Source organism: Parambassis ranga, unplaced genomic scaffold (assembly GCF_900634625.1).
Source record: "Parambassis ranga unplaced genomic scaffold, fParRan2.1 scaffold_22_arrow_ctg1, whole genome shotgun sequence".
NCBI lineage: Eukaryota > Metazoa > Chordata > Actinopteri > Ambassidae > Parambassis > Parambassis ranga.
The window spans coordinates 2,649,249-2,663,629 of record NW_021144778.1 but is presented as its reverse complement, the minus strand read 5'-3'; the positions used below and the strand labels follow the sequence as shown (position 1 = coordinate 2,663,629).

General features: G+C 39.9%; 1 non-coding gene across 1 annotated transcript; it reads left to right on the top strand.

Moving 5' to 3' along the window:
- The first annotated feature begins 2,275 nt into the window (after window positions 1-2,275).
- Window positions 2,276-2,346, top strand: trnag-gcc (transfer RNA glycine (anticodon GCC)). The gene has a single exon. It is a non-coding gene; the product is annotated as a tRNA-Gly (tRNA).
- The last annotated feature ends 12,035 nt before the right edge of the window (window positions 2,347-14,381 follow it).

The following is a 14,381-nucleotide window of genomic DNA, read 5'->3' as shown; positions in this document are numbered from 1 at the left end:
CTGGTTGGAATCTGAGTTTTATGTGTTCAGGACCTCTGTGGGTGGATCTTGCAGGAGCTACCATGACTAAGATCTCTCAGAAAGTGTGTCTGGGCCCTGTGCAGGACTAGTTGACGGCCCATCGTTAGAGTTTTAAAATTTGAATGGGAGTGAAGTCTGCTAGGCAAAACTGTAGCATATCAATATGTATCTGCCATCAATAATGTATAGGAAAGCATGTATACTGATTAAATCACAAAACACGCTGTTATAAGTGTCCTATAAGGAAACACATACACTAGGATCCATTTTCCTGCACACGCTGTGACAGTGCCTAAAACTGCAGTTGATCCTGTGGCCACTTGGGGGTGGCACCAAAATTAAATCCCACAGGTGTTTCTGTTCAAATGTCAACAGAAATAAAAAAAATTCATGTCTATAGATAATTATTCATGCAAATGGTTCTCAGGCTAATCAAGAACTGCCGTCCCTCAAATGACCAAAATTCAGTCCCATGGTCATGTTAAACTGTCAGTGGTAGAAAGTATCTATGTAAAGCTAAAAACAAACAAACAAAAATCAATAAACACTGTAGTCTTTACCAGGTAACAACATAATACAGAGAGATGTGTCAAGGAGCAAATCTGCAGTTCCTTACATGGCCACTTGGTAGCTGGTCCAAAATAGTTTCTGTCCTGATAGACTTCCATATAAAATACTTTACAGCTAGAATTATTTTTTAATTAAATTTGAGCAGCCAGACCCCAAAAACCCCATATCCAAAACCACTGAGGAGAGATTGTTGAACTGTATATGCTTATCTAATTCAAAGTCATGTGGTTTCTGCAGATCAAAATAAAATCATGTTTGTATATCTGATTGGTTCTTAGCAGACATAGCTTGGTCTGACCTGTGTATAGGACATTGTTTCAAGTCTTGTGGCTTGTTCAGATGTAGTTTTGTGAACCTTTGAGCCAGTGTTGTGCCAAAAAGTGATCATGCCAAAAAGTGAGCCTTAAAGCTGTTTCGCCAGATGTCTGTAGTACAGATACTTGTAACTTCATGTCTACAAAACACTTTGTGAAAGGGAAATGCTTACAAGTGCTGCAGTCTGTCATGCTGGTAGGCTTTTGGTTGGAGGATTTCTGAGGCTGCTGTGTCTGATAAATGTCTGTATTTTGCTCCCTAGCCCAGTGAAGCTGAGAAACTGTGTTGAACAGTTAGAAATGGAGACTTGGTCGTTGGTCTTGCTCGGTAACCATGCTGAAGAAATCTTCAGTTTAAGGTTTGCCCAAATGCCAAAGGGCCACTGAACACATCCACACATTTGCTCTGAGCTCATGTGATGTGCACCAAACTCTCACTCTGCCTGCAGCATCGCTGGAAGTGTCCCCCTCTGTCTTCTATAGTCTGATTTGAATGATGCCTGATATCAGCAAGTTCAGCAATTCAGCAATTTCAGTTGATTTTTAACGTCCTCCCACCATACTAGTGGATCATCTCCTTCATCTATTTCGTTTCTAATCATTTCTATATAGTTATTTATTTTATGTCTAAATCACTCTCTGATATTTCCAGGTCAATTCTGGTTTGTGTCAGTGTTCCTTTAACTAGCTGTCTCCTGGAGTAGTCGCACACGCCGGGGTTGAGGACTCTCCACATATCAGCTATATTATATTTTGCCATTATGTGAAATAATTCATATCTACTAGTGTCGTTTCTTATATTTCTATTTGCTGTAACATTACTGGTTAATATCGTATTAACATCTCCTATCATTATACTATAGTCAATACTGTATGTATGTATTAGGTACATGTTGTGCAAATATAAGGTACTAAATATTTTAATCATTATTATTTAATACCGTGGACGTCGCTAGCCCTATTTTAGGGGGGCTTCAGCCTCCCTAAAATAATCCAAAGCCCCCCTATAATTTAGGCCAATATTTTGTTTATTATTATTATCTTGATTATTTCGGAGTTGACCATGTCGTATATGACATGAGAGCATATGTCTTACAAAGTCGCTCATATATCAGGAATGGTAATAGCTAGATGTTCTGTTTTTTTACTCGAAAAGAGGACACCTCCACACATGCTGGTGTCTCTTCTCCCCTGTAGTTTCCTGCTTGTTGCTCCGTCACACGCCCTCTGCTGGTGAGCTGCGTCATTACACACAACCGCTCATGTAATGAGGTGAATTTATAACTTTTGACTTTATGTGGAGGAGGGATTGATTTTGGAATGAGGAGGCTGCAACCTGCGATGGCACCACTAGATGTCAGCTTTTCACAGCATTGGTGGTTCAGTGGTAGAATTCTCGCCTGCCACGCGGGAGGCCCGGGTTCGATTCCCGGCCAATGCAATGAACCTTTTAACTGAGGAACATGTGAGGGGACATATATTCACCTTCACATCTATGCTGTTGTTCAGCATGTTGTTTTTATATGTGTTAACAGACCTATCTGACTTCTGTTAACATCACTGTGACATACACACAGAGGCTCTACACTTCACAGACGAGCTTCAGTGGTACAGTGCACATCACATTTGAAACAAGAGCACTTACCATCACTGGTAGTGAAGGTGTCACAGGAAGAATTACTGTGATGTTTTACCTTTAGAGCCTTTTTATAGAACACACTCATTTGATTTAAATTAGGAATGTTTGTTCTGTAGTTGTATTTGATTTAAAAAAAGACCATGTTTCACCTCTTTCTGAGCCTCATTAGTGCAGTAGGCAGCGAGTCAGTCTCATCATCTGAAGATTGTGACTTCAACCCTCAGGGGCACTTAGAGCCAGAATACAGATTACAAAGAGCACACTGTATGTTTACATGTCATACAGCTCATATTCATAGAGACCACTGAAGCAAGGCATCTGGACTTGTAGAGTTTTCTTGAAGACGTTTCTCTGCTCCTCCAAGCAGCTTCATCAGTTCTACCTGTTGGTGGGAAACATGGTTTATATGTGGAGGAGGACCTCAGTGGGTCTGTGTGAAACTCACAAACAATAGCACTAAATGTTTCCATAGTTACCTGTGTTGGTCTGGCTGTCTGAGGACAGAGGTTTGCACATTGCTCACAGCAAGAACACAGGGCTGTCAACCAGTCCCCTCCAGCAGTCTCATAGTCGTTAGCCAGTTGCTATCTGTTAGCTTTGCATTGTTGAGGACAAGACGGCAAGTGACTGAAGATATGCATCCATATTAATGGAGGTCCACATGTCTGAAGTCAGACTCCCTCCCTCCACCCTCTGCAGTTGAGCCTCTGCCTCCTTCTCATATTTGTCATCCACCATCTTCTTTAGAGCCTTTCTAGAAGGCAGGCTGGATGTGGGGTCTTATGGAGCCAAATCAGGGTCATAAGTTTTGTTAACCTGAAAAAATAAAATTCATTCAAACACTAAAATTTGAAACTGAAAATGTATGTTTTGATGTTGATTTTTTTCTGTTTAAAATTTTTTTGGAATCAACTTTGAAATTCTTTTGAATAAATTGTTTATTTTCAGGTTTCATGTCAATCATTATTTTCATATTTACCATTTTATTTTTTTCAGATTCAAATCTTAATTTTTTACAGTTTCACATCTTGTTTGACATCACCTTTGAGGTTTTGACCCCAATTTTGCGGGGGGGGGGGGGGGACATGGGTGTGGCCTGCTGAGTGACAGCAGGACAATGAAGACTAAGGGCTTTGCTCAGCCACGGTGCATTCAGGGAACATTGGACATGTCTAAGAGTTACCTCAACACGCGCTATCTTTCATATTGATGTGACCTGCTGCAAAACATTGACACCAGTCAAAGTATAAGATGCTTCAAAGCAGACCTGGTAACAATCACTATTTTGAGTCAACACATTATGGAATAATCTACAGTTTACAGTTGACAAATCTGTCAGTGATCGCGTGCCCGCAGTACTCATGGCGCATCATGGCCTCCGCTCCACCAGGGCCACAGACATCAATGCAGGTAAGAATTGGTAACTATTTCTTTTCTATCTAATGAGTCTTTCTGAGTTCGACCTCAGCAATAAACAGACCTGTCATTTATGTAACATGAACAAAGGAAAGATGCTTTTATTCTGCACAGGATGATAATGACGCATGTTGCTAGCTTAAACTGTCTTGCGCTAATAGCTAATAACCTATTTTTTTGCCCGTTTTATCCATGTATTTAAGCTTCCCCTTCGATAACTGGTGATACAGCTAATTTTAGTTTTCTGAAATGTCTTTGTTAACATCTGCACAGACCCTTATCAATGTACTGACACAGAATGTGTCTCAGGGGCAGCAAGAGCATGGAAGACAACTGGATCAAGCTTCTCCTTCTGTACAACAAGAGATGGCCAGGTTTTAGATTTTAATGCAGTCTCATTTTCTATGTTAATTAAAAGTATTTTGAATGGTACATGTGATGCTGTGTAAGTATATGCAATATTCATATTTTATTTTTATTTTTAAATTATTCAGATCTTTCCCTGGATTTTTCATTCGGAAAAGGAAAGATTCCAAAGAGCTGTGGTACATCATCTACCAAAGCTTGGAAGCCATTTACTTTCTACACATACCTGCTAAACCTAAATGCAGAGACTACCCCAAACCCATCAGAAGAGTTTGAACTTACCCTGGCAGGACTTGGAAAAAGGCATCTCACCATGTCAAAGGATTTAAGCCATGAGGAGGTATTGCAGTAATCAAATATAATTGATTAATAATAATTTTAAATTATAATTGACAGATGATACCTTATGTAATTGTAATTGTCTTAGTTTGACAGACTACTCCAACATGAGTACCCAAAGATGCACAGGAGGATGGCTGCTCTATAAGGCTTCAGGTGGAGCAAACCAATAATATAACAACTATAATACATAGCAATGTGTGTGATAATGCCTTTCAAGTGCAAAGACACACAAATACAATAATTTTTGTGTTTACAGGTGGCCACGGGAGGCGGCGACTGATAATGATTCCACCTGATTCTCATGGATACACTGGCTCTCACATTCGCACTGTCACAGCGGCAGGGACAAACACCGTGTTCATAGTGCCTTTGCAACATGGATTTGACCTGTCTCCTTCATTTTGGAATTCAGATGCCACTGAATTCCAAAATATGCCAAAAGCACAATGCCAGACATGTAGAGTAAGTTTTCCTTTGCAGATTTTGGCTCATCATGTTAATGAATGCATGCTAGGACTATGACCATAAGTGTTTGTAATTGTGTATAGAAATGGTGGCAGGGATCGAGAGCCGTTTCTTTGATGGACCGCCACATCAGAGGAGCCCCCGGTATTCTCTCAATGACTATGACAGTGGCCTCTACAGGTGTGCTTATGTTCTTAGCGGATAAAGAGAAACAAATCAATGTTTTTAGCATGACATTCACTTATGTTTGGTTTGTGTTAATAGGACTGTAGGCGAGATTATTGCTGTCAGCCTTGCACAAGGTGGACCAGCCCCTGCCTTTTTCAGCCCGTGGACCTACCAATACCTGTGCAGTGGGCAGATAAACCCAACTCTTCTCACCAGTGATGCTGTTGCAGATGTCCAATTGAAAAGTTTAATTGACCAGGTATAGGATCTATGTGATGGAAGTATTGGATTGATCCTTTCTTCACTTTTAGGTTGCGATGTCAACTGAAGATTCAATCAGGGACTTAACTGCTGAAATCTTAAACTGTGGATACACTGGTGTGATCTCCATTCAAAATAAGGATTCCATTGTTCGGTATGTTCTAATGTGCGTTTGTTTATGAACGCACTGGTGTAGTTAATAGGTACATGAGTAAGATTGTGTACTCTCTACTGTTTTAGTGCCATCGTACTTCACGCGGTGCTGAGGTTGCAGCCTATGATGGAACAACTACAAGAAGGCTTGAAGCTGTACAACCTTCTTTCACTGATGAGACAGTACCCAGATATCTGCCAGCCCCTGTTTGTTCCCATGGAAGACAGAAAAGTAAAGACAAACATGAGTTACTATAATTATGAACAAGAAAAACTTTCTAGAAATGTATAAAACTTAAAAGCTGATACCTGTATTTTCTCTCGTCCTAGGTCAGTGCTGAGTTTGTCTTGGCTTCCATTCAGCCACAACTGAGTGAGAAAGATTCTACTAAGCATCAGATGGAGCTGGAGATTATTAACTTTTTGCAAGACTTCCTGTATGAGGCTGAAGGTATTTCTTATAGTTCAATTTTGTTTATATAGCATCTTTTACAATCAAAATGCTTTACAGGAAGTAAGGACAGTGGTAAGGAAAAACTCCCTTTTAACAGGAAGAAACCTTGAGCACAACCTGGCTCACAAGGGAGATCAGCCCTCCTTTGTTTATATTAAACAACCACTTAGATGTAAATAAAAAACACATTGTAATGTAACACTTATTTTCATATTGACTCCATAGATGGAGGACTGGCTCATCAAGATGACATTGATGGCCAACCTGTCTTCACACCTGCTAAGTTTTTACAGTGGATCACAGGGCAAGGTCATGTTCCGCTTCTTCCATCAGAGAAGAAGGATTTCGCACTTATTGTAAAGTTTAATCATGACTGTGAGGCAGATTATGGAAGGCACAACGTCTGCTACCCGGTTGTGTCTGCATGTTTGAAAAGTGTAGTGTTTCCTGTGAAACACATGAAGTGTTATTCCGACTTCAAAAAGCTTCTCATTGAGGCTTTTTATTTGGGCCAGGAATTTGCCAATGTATAATGTAAACTGAATTTGTCTTTCAAAGGATAAACTACAACCTTATGTTAATTTTTCCTCAGATGTTCATTTTCAATGTTGTGCAACAGTTTTAGTCTTTTGTTCTGATTAAAATAGGCATGCATGTCTAATCCGTTGCAATATGTCCAAATAGGGACACTAACACAAATTACTGGTTTGTTGAGTTTTATTCAGTAACAGAGTATCTTACATATAAATGATACATCATGGTGTAGTTTTAGTATCAACTGTAACATTACAAGTAATGTAATTGTAATTGTCACAACAAGTACAATAAAGTGGTTGTGATAACAAAAAGATTGATTGAGACATGGTGCATTCAGGGACACATCTCACTGACCACAGATCAGATGTTACTGTTGCTCCTGAGAAGTTTAATTATGACTGCAGTGCAGCTTTTTAGCATTACAATGTCTGCTAACCTATTGTGTCAGTTTTATTGCATTCAGGAAGTGTTCTTTTATTGTGAACACTTGAAATACACTATCATATATCTATATCACAATATCACATTTACTTGCCTAAGACACATGGTTAAGCACATAGTTCAGTACATCAAAATAAACGTCTCGGCCGTTAGAGTGTGATGGTCTTGTAACATCAATACTTGCCCTAAGGCCTGCCATATCCTGCTCACTGAGTGGACATTCAACAGGTGGAAGAATCAAATTTGGCATTCAATCACTGGCAACTAACTGGCATTTAAAGCGTTAAACTCCTCCAATGATGTCATGTTTGGTAGTTCTGAGCAGTCCTGAAGTTGTTCCACATATTGATGCAGAAAAATATGAATCTGTTCAGTTTTTAGAGCAGTTTTTAGAAGCGGACATTTTTGTCCCTGATGACACAAAGGGTAGTAAATGTGTTTCCCAGTGTTCTGGTGATGGATCAGAAACATTTACATTTGAATTCTAAAATTTGTGTTGAACTGCCCGATTGCCCTTTTTCAATGACGCTCCGTAAATGTGCGCTTTTACACGTTTATTTTGTGTTTAGTTATTTTGATAAGATTGATTTTAAACATGTGGTAAAAGCATAAATTATTAGTAAAACACTGCTTCAAACTAAAGCTGTGGAATCCAAACATGTTCAGGGACATTAGTGGCAGATGTAGCCAGGTATAAAAAGACCATAAGACCATAAGTGTTATTGAAACACTGCTCACATGAACAGTAGTGAATGTTTGAGCACTTTAATGCCAAGTTCTCAGAAATGATATACTTAGATGTACTGAATGTTGTACAACTGAAAGTTAGATTAGAGATTTGAATAGAGATTAAGATTAATGTCAGAGTTACATGGAAAGACTTATGTTTCTGACATTTGATGTCCTGAATGATGCATCTGAGAATTCATGGTGTTGAATGTCATTTTCTGACCTGGTCTGTAGGTCAGGGTTTTTTTTGAGGACGGATGTTGTCCAGGACCAACATCTGTGCTGAAACCGATGGCGAGCCAAGTCCCCTGAAGAGATTCCAGCACCGAGTAGATATCCACGTATACACACCCATTCACACTTACATCACAGAACAAGCATCCTTGGAACAAGGTGAACTGCCGTAACTCTACAACCCATATACCTGAGACCATTGTGATTTTGGTTTAAGGGCCCCAACGGGAAATCTGTCATTTTTATAGTGTGCACACTATTTCTTTTTCTTTTCCTAACTCTTTGAGTTATTTTATATTTTTGTACAAACCAGACAAATGATCTTGTCATTTGTAATAATATAAGAGTGGCTGCTCAACTGTTCCTCTTGTGTCTGCCTCATTATTGCTGCTCAGCACAGTGGCTCCTGTCCAATTTGGTTTCTTCTGGTTCTGGTCCAGATTTCATCATTATTATACTGTAATTCACTTTTATACTGTTCAGGGATTTTTCTACAAAATATTTGATGTGTACAAATGATTATTTTCTACCTACAGTTCTCACTGTTAATGTCATTTTAAAACATGTTCTGGTCATCTGGAGTATTGTTGCTTCCACCAACACTAAACACATTTATTGTAAATATGTAGCTCATGATCATTTGGCTTCAGACAGTCCATGATGCACTGGGGCAGGAACACACTGAGACTGAAAAGCAAACAAACAAAGGTTTCTGGTCATTTTAAATGCTGCTGTGTGTGCTCTGTGTTCCAGAGAACTGCCACAGGAAAGGGTTGAAAGGTTTGCAATAATGCACTGCAAGCCTTAGTGTGGCCATGACCCAGCAACAAAAAGATAGAATAGAATACGACTGCACTGAGAACTGCACAACATTTGAGACTATGTGCACACGAAAAGGCATGATCTACAATTCTCAGTTCACAACCCAAGGTCAGATCAGACCTGTGTTTTAGGAGGTTGCATTAGTCTTATCAGTAATAGGTACAGCATGTTAAAGCCGTAACACTGGGTTTCTGAAGTCCACACTTTATTTGCAGTATTTATGAAAAAGTTTGACCTCTGTCTGCACCATACATGGTCCATTCAGTCTCATCTGGTGCACAAAGGCGTTGATACCCACTGCTGGTCCTTCATCCACCTGTTGAAGCAGCACATCCAGGGCCATAATACTTCCTGTCCGCCCCACACCAGCACTGAGAGCCCGAGAGACAGACAGAGAGTGATCACTCACCTGCTCCTGCCGTTAAAAAGAAGCAAAGACACAGAGAAAGACTCAGAGAGACACTGCAGTGCTACCACGCAGCTGTGGACCTTTCTGAACCAACCCTGAAGCACAGCCGGTCAGAGCGCGCTACGATCGCTGCGTTTAACTGCGCCAAATCTTTGTGGCGCTGTCGCGGTGCGTTCATTGACTCTCCGTAAATGTGCGCTTTTACACGTTTATTTTGTGTTGAGTTATTTTGATAAGATTGATTTATACATGTGGTAAAAGCATAAATTATTAGTAAAACACTGCTTCAAACTAAAGCTGTGGAATCCAAACATGTTCAGGGACATTAGTGACAAACTGTGTGTTAAAATACAGTCCTTCATTTAAAGTGCACTTACCTGCATGGTGTGCTAAGCAAGCTGCGACATTTCTCACTGTTAATATCAACAAACATGTTCTGGTCATCTGGAGTATTGTTGCTTCCACCAACACTAAACACATTTATTGTAAATATGTAGCTCATGATAGGACCAACAAGGCAAAGTTTAAATGTTGCTGTGTTACACATTGACAATAAGTCGCGGTGTGTTCACTGACGCTCCGTAAATGTGCGCTTTTACACGTTTATTTTGTGTTTAGTTATTTTGATAAGATTGATTCTGACACTACAAGATTCAATTCTTTTACCACCAGATAAGATGATACTGACCCCCAGAGGAACATGAAGTCATTGCAGCAGCATAACAACAGATAAAGTAAAAATAAAGACGCTACAGAACAACCATAAGATATGCAGATATACATGTAAGTCTGTTCCGGTTGGCCAGCAGGTGGTGCAGAGGCACGGTTGGTTTGGTTGTGGTTGTGGTTTGGTTTGGGAGTTTTTATTTTAGTCTTGTGACTAAAATGTCATTTGATTTTAGAAACATTTTAGTCATCAACATTTTTTAACTTTTAGTCTAGTAAATCTGCCGTGGATTTAGTCGACTAAAATTCTATGATATAGGCTATTTGTCATGAAATTAGTTTGACTGTGCAATAAAAACAGGCACAGCTTTAACTTTTGTTATTTGAAACAAACATCTCTTTATTTAATTGCCGTTACCTTTTCACAAAAGAACAAAAGCACCAGTGAACAGTGAGCTGCTCTCCCTGAACGTTCATACACTGTTCAGTCATGACCTTCTTCATGAACAGGCTCTCTCATATTCTAATAGGCTCACCCTTAACCCATCTGCAAACACGTGTTGCCAACAGCCAATAGAAAGGAGACACAACACAAAAACTAATCAAGTTTACTAACATGAATACAAACAACAAACCTAAAATAACATCCCTGAAGCACATACACCCAACACTAACCAGGTCTAAATGCATTCACTAGTTAACTAGTGCAGGGCTCTAGAGTGCGACCATTTTGGGCGCACATGCGACCTAATTTCTCAAAGGTGCAACCAAAAAATATCAGAGGTCGCACCGGTACGACTAGCTGTAAGAGAGAGATTCTCCGCGACTCTCAAAAGTCTCCAGCAACAGACACACATCGGGCCATATCGTGGTCTCAACCAATCAGAGGCGGTGAAGGGCGGGACCTCCGTGTGTGTATCTTTGAAAACGTGTCTGCTGCGGTCAGCCGAGACCAAAAATTCAGAAGAAGAACGCGGACATATGCTGCGCAGAGCGGATGCTGTGTGCTAAAGCTTGTTCCATACTGCACGAGAACAGAGATATCTGTTCATGTTACCGAGGTGACGAGAACAAAGTCCGTTTCAGCCCGGACTTTTTAAAACGTGTGTGCAGAACTCATACGGCCCTCTCACTGTAGCTCGCAGCGTGCGCACACAGACAGACAGGTATTAAAGACGTTTCGCTGCTGAACAGCAGAAACCGCAGTTTAAGTGAACATGTGCGGAGGAGGAAGAGTTGTTGCTACTATGCGGGTTTTGCTAATTTGCTGTTGACCTGAATAAGTGATGATAACGAGCCGGTCATGTTCAGGGAGGGGGCGTGACGTGCTCGTAGCATCATAACAGACTGAACAGCAGGTCTGAGGACAGTGTTATCTGACCTGTGAGGTTCATCCATGAAGGCTGAGTCACTCTGAATGACAGCAGTCAGCTGGTTTAAGGAGTTATAGAACATGGTTACATGACGAACGCCCATTAAAAAGTATTGTTATTATCCTGCTATAGCGGACCATTGTCTGCCAGTATGAGATCTGCATACAGCTAAAACTGTAACAGACAGAATGAAGAGTCTGTCAGCTGGAGCTCAGCTTTAGAAAGAGAGGAGACAGAGGCAGAGAGGAAGAGAGGTGAGGAAGATGAGAGAAGAGATACTGTAGCTGCATTAAAAACGTGTTGAAGAAAACAAAATATATATCTCAATCACAACTATTAAATAAATAAAGGTGTATATAATTTAAATGATTTTTAATTCCCATTGCCAGATAGATAAGTGAGGAGTGACAGCCAGAAAATACAGAGAGAAAGCAAACAGGGAACTGAAGAGTGCTGTAACTTTGAATCTTCATCATGGATTTCTGACAGGCAGACTTGTTGGCTAGTTTGTCCATAATTTGAATAAGTACTATCGGTACATGTATTTATTTATTTTTATTTACCTGTGTTCATTAAACAGGGTCCAAAGTCAGTTTAGGATGATATGTGATTATTAAGCCCGTTCATATTTCCTAGACATCAATTTTTGGACCTCAGTATTTCTAAAACTTTGGCTACAGCCCTGCGAGGCCTGTCAGGTAAACAGTGGATGTAGCTGCAGATGATGAGAGAAGATGAAAAAAAACTTCTGCATTAAGATAGGTGTCAAGTTAAGGCCTGATCCATAAAATATATGGACAGCATTTAAAAAACAAACTGCTGTGTGATGCGGTGCACCTAACTTTTGTGCCGGTACACCCAAGAAAAAAAGGTTAGGCGCACCGGTGCAACCAGTGCAAAAAGTTAGTCTAGAGCCCTGTAGTGCGTTTTGCCTTACTAGTGCGAGAAATAAAATATTTACTATCAAGAAATGAACTGAACTGGCTTTCCATACAACACTGTCATGAGGTCCACATTGTCCTGTGATGGAATCCAGAGTCTGAGAGTGTATGACTTGCAACAAATAACAATTTCACTTTGTAGATTAAAGCAACATGTGCTGACACCAGAATCAGTCCTGTCAGCTGATATGAACAGGACTTCCTCCTCCTCCTCCTCAGGTTCAGACAATATGAAGTCCTCTATAAAAACACATACATTCATTAAGTATGTATTCTTTATGTGTATAGGACCACTGTCCTCTGTGGACTAGCAGATGTGAGCATGTGAGGAACTGGAACCACTTCTTCATCTGAACCATGGAGATGCCAATTTATAACACCTGAAACCACCTCCACTGTCTGCACACACAGGAAGTTCACCCTTAAAGAAGCATTCATCTGTTTCAGTTAACCTGTCTGCACAGAATTAGTCCCTGAAATGACATGTAGAGCCCAGATAGCTCAGTCGGTACTCTTGTTACACCACATTCAGATGTTAACCCTTTAAACCCTAAAATAAAACAAAAATCACCTAAAAAGACAATAATAATGTGCATTATGCATGTTCTTGGTGTCTAGGAACATCCAGGGACCTCGGAAAATGCATTTCCAGTGTTTAAAATATTGTGTCTATTAGTATGCCTGAGTGAATTACAATAAACTGAATGAGAAATGTAACATTTCTATCCTCAAGTTTTTTTCCTGTTTGACAGCAGAAAACATTATGCTAACAATGTTTCTATGTACACAGATGCCATTGATCACATTCAGCTATCCCTTGGCTACAAATGTACCAAATTTGATAGAATTTGAACAAAGAGCAAAGTCTTCACAAAGGTTTTAGTAAGGATATCACCAGGCGGACACTCAGTTTGGCACAATTTGGCACCACATTGCCAAATAGGTTACTTATCATTTCCAATGGGAAGTGGCTGAAAAATACAACTTACATCCATTTCACTAGTCTATTGCCATCTACTGGAGCTTTTGGGTATGAATTTTACCTTGTACTTCATCAACTACCATTATGCACAGTGTAAAATCAAAAACATCAAAATGTATAATTTTGTCTCCAAATAGAGCAGTTTTTATTATCATAACTAATAACTAATGTAAAATAATGAAAGTCCAACCAAATGTAAAGTAAGAAAAATACAATAACAACAAGGAGAGGTGATGCCTCAGCGTTGAGCCCAGATGGGCCTGGGACCTCGCTGAAGAGGAAAGCCAGGTCCCAGGCCCATCTGGGCTCTTCCCTCTTATTGGCTATGAAAATAATAACACTTATTTTTATCTGTAATTGCATACATATTGAAATATACACATTATGTAAAAAATATGTAAAGACAGTATTGAATAGGATTGAATCATCCTTCATCTCTGTTCAGCTCTTCCCTTAGGGGTTGCCACAGTGAATCATCACCACTATCCTCTGCATCCTCCTCTCTCACCCCAACTACCACCCTGCTGTCTACTATACTGTGTATATGTATATATATAATAAATCATTTTTATTAGCAACAAATAGTTTACACTTCAAAATAAATGTACAAAACTTACTCATAAACTGGGTCCATCTTTTCCAACGTTCAACTGGCTGGCAACGGGGTCAAACAAATCCGGAAATCCCTGCCATTGAAATTCTGCTCCATGCCCCTCTCGACGCAGTAAGAAGAAGAGATAAGCTAGCTAACAACCTAAAAAAACCTCTGACACTCACTGAAACTCACTGAAATTCACCAAAAGTCACTGAAGCGCACTAAAGCAACTACAACCTCCACAAACATCTACGTGCACTAGCGTTAGTGTTGTTGCATCTAGTCTTTACGCAGGGATTTTATGTCAGCTGGGTATTGTAGTCCAGTAGATTTTTATACCATTCAATTCAGTAGCTTGTCCTCTTTCATTGGACTACAAACATGGCCGTGTCAGAATTTGAAGTAATAGTGCCTGCACGTTTTCAGGCCTTCAGCGGCCCATCGGGTTTAACCACTGCAGTACTGTTAACCTGCTAGCATCTT